Source organism: Tiliqua scincoides, chromosome 6 (genome assembly GCF_035046505.1).
Source record: "Tiliqua scincoides isolate rTilSci1 chromosome 6, rTilSci1.hap2, whole genome shotgun sequence".
Classification (NCBI taxonomy): domain Eukaryota; kingdom Metazoa; phylum Chordata; class Lepidosauria; order Squamata; family Scincidae; genus Tiliqua; species Tiliqua scincoides.
The window spans coordinates 28,339,600-28,344,815 of record NC_089826.1 but is presented as its reverse complement, the minus strand read 5'-3'; the positions used below and the strand labels follow the sequence as shown (position 1 = coordinate 28,344,815).

The following is a 5,216-nucleotide window of genomic DNA, read 5'->3' as shown; positions in this document are numbered from 1 at the left end:
CCAGCTCAAATCTACCTAAATCACCGCATGGTGATGTAGTGACACCTGTGTAGCTTCTGCTACATCCTGCAGAGGATTTTTGGCTGCTGAAACCTCTTTGAGATAAGTGGATATTTGTCCCCTTACCCTTAAGTTAGCCCCAGCAGCTGCTATGGTTCAATTTGGACCTGTGCCAGCTTTATCACTGACACAAGTCCACATGGATCTGTGAAGGTGGATCAGGCCTGGGAAGGGGACATGTGCCATTGATCCCCTCCCCTCCTGGGCTTGATCCACCTTTCTTCCTGCCCCTGTCACTACCTGCCCACCCATCCCTCTTCTGCCCCTGCCCCATTCAAGCCCCACCCCTTCAAATCTGGTGTGCTCCCTGGGGCATTTGGTGTGCCGCTGTGAGATACAGGAAGCGGGACTAGATGGGCCTATGGCCTGATCCAGTGGGGCTGTTCTTATGTTCTTAACTACAATTCCCAGAAAGCCTTGCAGGTCTCTTGTTATCTGGTGTGCTCCCTGGGGCATTTGGCAGGCCGCTGTGAGATACAGGAAGCTGGACTAGATGGGCCTATGGCCTGATCCAGTGGGGCTGTTCTTATGTTCTTAACTACAATTCCCAGAAAGCCTTGCAGGTCTCTTGTTATCTGGTGTGCTCCCTGGGGCATTTGGTGGGCCGCTGTGAGATACAGGAAGCGGGACTAGATGGGCCTATGGCCTGATCCAGTGGGGCTGGATCTTATGTTCTTAACCCACTCATAGACTCCCTCCAACCCCCTGCACTGGCTTACCTCCTCCGGCAGACATGCAAAAATTTAATATTATTTGAAGAATAATATTCAAGAACACAGGACTTTATGTGCTAAACAATGATTGAGTATGTATTTGTTATCTAGACAGCTGAAGCATACAAAATTGTGTTGTAAAAACAAAAATGCAAATACAGTTCTTCTGGGCGTTGCAAAGCAATTTCAGAGCACAAGAACGCAGAACTTATTTTTATTCATTGTTGTGTTTCAGTGTCCCAGATTAAAATATTGGTGAGTTTTGTTACTCAAAAGAAGTTGAGTAACTTGCTTTGGGGAACAGTGGTTATGTGCTTGTCCTGGAGTCAGTCCAAAGGTGTGTGCACCATCACCAATAATACAAGATCTAAAAAATTATGTGCCCTGAATGCATGAGTCAATATGTATCCAGGTGTCTTCAGAATACCCATGGCAACACAGACTTAATCACTGCTATCTCCAGGGAGGGCTGGAAAAAAATGCATGTAGACATGCAGTGGGGTAGCAGTACAGAAATGTAACAGGCAATTTATCCCAAGTTGGCTGTCAGAAGTGCAGGGCAACTGGCTCAAACTGAATAAAACAGAGAGGCCAGTCGGAGCAACTTACCACCCATCTAAGCCCTCGCTATTGACACTGCAGACACAGTGACAACACAGTGCACAACGGGGCTAGCAGCATGAATGGCTGGTAAGCTGAATGTGCTGCTGGAGAGCCCAGGCACCACGGCAGGATGTATGTTCGTGGCTGGGGTAGGCAGTGAGCAGGCAGAGAGGGCCATGAGGTGTTTCAGGGGAGGAACCGGGGGGCATGTTGGGGGAAGGAAGGGGTGAATCCAGCAGCAGGTGTGCAGGCTGGATTGTATTCCCCAAATTTTTTGGCCCACCCTGCCCCAGCATGCCATCTTAATAGTTTCTGGAGGGAAGAGTGCTTTCTTTTATTCTTCCTCATTTTTCCTTGTTTCTACATGATTGAGGCTGGCCATTTGCTGACCTAGATGGTTTTTGTAGTTGCAAATCTACTGGCTTTGAAGATGCTGCTCCCTTGATGCGGATGCATTAAGATGTTAACAACTCAGGTACAACGGTTGTTATGCAGGATCAAAAGAGACCAATGACACCAAACTAAGTTTAAGGCTTTTATTAGGAGGAATGGAACCTGAACCAAACCAAACAAAATGACCTTGTTCCAAATTCCCCCAGTTGAGAGGGGACCTGAGGCAGGCAGGCAGGCAGGAGACAGCAGGACTTGAGGCAGGCCAAGGGCTGGAGGCTTGATGGAATTTCCCCTCTGGTTCTCAGCTCCAGCAAGGGACACTCTCTTCCAGGGCTCCTTCCAGCAGCTCTCTCAACTCTCCTGCAGAGCTCAGGGTTCAGCTCCTCTCTGCAGAGCTTCTCTGGTGGTGTCTCCAGCTTGCTTTTCCAGCTCCTTCTCTGCAGAGCTTCCCTGGTGGTCCCTCAGCTATTTGCTGGTGCAGCCCCTTTTATAGCCTCAGTTCCTCTGCACACAGCGGCCTCTACCTTTCCTCCACTGGTACTGCAGCCTTCTCTCCTGCAGCAGTTTTCCATTTGGTCCTCCTCAGACAAGCTCAGACTGACTGTCTGTTGGCTCATGAAAGGCACGGGCTATGATCCCCTCAGGCCAATTTACAGCAGTCAACTGAGTCCAAGTTCTGCACATATCAACGTTTTTCCTTGTCTTCTGTTTTGGATCGAAGTTGGCATGTGTGTCCATGTGTGTAAAGTTCTGGTTTATTGAGAGATTTGGTTTTTAAGGCCCAAACCTATGAGCATTACCACTGGTGGTAAGCACTTACCGCCAGCTCTGGACGTTACAAATGTGCTGTATGGCATGTTTATGCCACCTGGGGAGCAAGGAGTGCTGGCGTTGGGCCAGCACCAGCTGGCTCTGGGCCTCGGTTGGCAACCTTCAGTCTCGAAAGACTATGGTATAAGCCTACAGCACCCGGTATTCCCAGGTGGTCTCCCATTCAAGTACTAACCAGGCCTGACCCTGCTTAGCTTCCAAGATCAGACGAGATCGGGCATGTGCAGGGTAACAAGAGAACAGTGGTGTGGAGCTGCCAGTGGTAAGTATTACTGCCAGACAGCAGAGCGACTTTTTGGGGTGGGGAAAGGGTGGAAACAAGGTGGAACTGGGTGACGGGAGGGGAGAATCAGGCCCAGGAAGGGGGTGGAGATGATGGCAGCCTCTGCCGCCATATCATGTTCTCCCTCTCTGGCTGGGAAGCCCAACACGGGCCTCCTCAAGTCTGCGTCCACTCAAGGGCAGGGGAGACCCACTGCCACTGTCTGCAATGGGGTAAGCAAACCTCCTTACCCCAAGGAGATTCTGTCGGTTGCCTCGATGCCATTTTGGTGCCACTGTTCCTCTGGGCATTGGGGCAGATCAGACTGGGCTGCCCATGTCATCATGCTGTTCAACATCAGCGAAGCAACCGATTTAGCAACAACAGAATGCAGCTGCATCCCCATTTTGCCTCTGGTGAGTTATAGCCTTGACAATTCACCCCTCTGTGCTTGTTCTGTGTGCACATGACCTGCAGTATGCTGCTAGACGGCTCCCTCCTGCTCTTAGGCAGGAGGAGACGAGCCACAGCCCTTGAGTGGCATTACCTTGCATTCTGAATGTCGCTAAGCTTTGCTGCAAAAGGTCAAATGCTAATTTCTCACTGGCAGATAGGAATTAGTGTCATAGACTTGTCACGGAATTGTCACGGCAGAGGAGCAGGTGGTAGGGAAGATGATGAAAAGCTTGTTAAACAATACCATCGAAATGAAACATTTCAAAGCCCCCATCATTGTTTGTAAAAGCGAGTCAATAAAGCACCTCAACCAAATAATTCCTGTGCCCCGTGTTCAGTGGCTGATGAATCATTGTTTCTTATTTGGAAAGATGCTCCCATGGTAATGATGCTTTTATCTCTTCTATTAATACCAACCTTGGGGGATGGGGAGGCTTGAGAAGGCTTTACTGCAAATACTACAACAAAGCACTAACCCAGGCATGTCCAACATAAGGCCTGCAGGTCAAATGTGGTCCCTGGAAGCAATTTATCTGGCTCCCATAATAACTGGGCACTCCCAGCTTGATAATTGATCTGTCTCATATCTTGAAAACATAAAGAAGTTTTGCACATTTTCTCTTCTGTCATTTGCAGCTAATGAGTGTGAAAACAAAGTGCTTATTTTGGGTCATTTTCTGCTTGATGATGTCACTTTCTGCTTAATGATGTCACTTCCGGCCCTCAGCAGGCATCATCAATGCTAACTTCAGCTCTCTGCATGAAACGGTTTTGATATCCCTGCACTAGCCTATAAAACCATGAATGCCGATCGCGCAGTATAAACAGCTAGATCGGGGTTTGTTTGGCCCAGACTGCAACACGAGAGTCCCTTCCCATGTGGGGGGATTGGAGGAGGGCTGGGAGCTGGGCATTCTCAGAGGGCTCTTATAGCACCAGTGCCCAGCCCTCTTCCTCCTTTGCATGTGGGCACAGTACCGACGCTGACCCTATCCAACCCACCTTGAACTCAAGACCGGTGCAGCTTCTGAGGAGGCCTCTCCTGCACTGGATCCCAAGTGCCAGCCAGTGTTTGGTCATGTAAGATGGGGGACTGAGGTTTGGACAGGCTCTGCTCAAGGAAAGGCTCGGGCTGCAGTCCATGCACATTTTCCTGGGAGTAAGCCCCATGGGGCACAGTGGCTCTTGCTTCCAAGCGGACATGCCTGGAGTGTGTGCTCAGTCCCTGGCTCCGTGGTTGGAAGGGGACGGGCTGTTGCCTTCCAGCTTAGAGCCAGGTCTCCCTGCTGGCCTCGCCAGGGTCACACATGTGCGCTAGCAGCTGCTGCTGCTTACAGAAAGGGGCCTATAAACCGTGAAATGACAACAATAGCAATATACCCTGATAATGGAGCAAAGGGGGCACTTTGAAGAGTGATGCTTAACTTGTGTTTAATTTGAGAGGCGCAACTGTCCTTCTTCACCCCAGCATAGCATCTTTTCCGTGCCACTGGAGAATGGATCGTTTTCTTGTGACACCCTGCTTTCTAGAGTGTAGGCCCTTGGGAGCCACAGCTGGTAGCTACTCTGAATTCATTTTGGCACCAGATCAATACCTTTTCTAAAACTGCCCCAGGCCTTTTAAGAAAGAAGTCATGTGCGAGTCTTACAGGGCCAGGATCATGAAGCAAAAGTGGACCTTTAGGTTCCCAGAGCCCGAGCATTGTAGGGCTGTAAAGACAAGTGCCAGAACTTTTGTGTTTGGAAATTGGCTGGCAACCCGCAAAGCTGTTTTAAAACTGGGGAGTTCCATTTCCTTTTACTCTGTAATTACATGACCATTCAAGGGTTAGATCTTGGCTCCATCTATTAAAGGCTGAACACCCTTACAATTGTCTTTGTTGTTCCTTTCAGTTTCT

At 49.4% G+C, this 5,216-nt stretch overlaps 1 pseudogene; it reads right to left on the bottom strand.

The window, feature by feature from the left end:
- Positions 1-2,726: 2,726 nt before the first annotated feature.
- On the bottom strand, positions 2,727-2,845 carry LOC136656572 (5S ribosomal RNA; annotated as a pseudogene).
- Between the last annotated feature and the right edge of the window lie 2,371 nt (positions 2,846-5,216).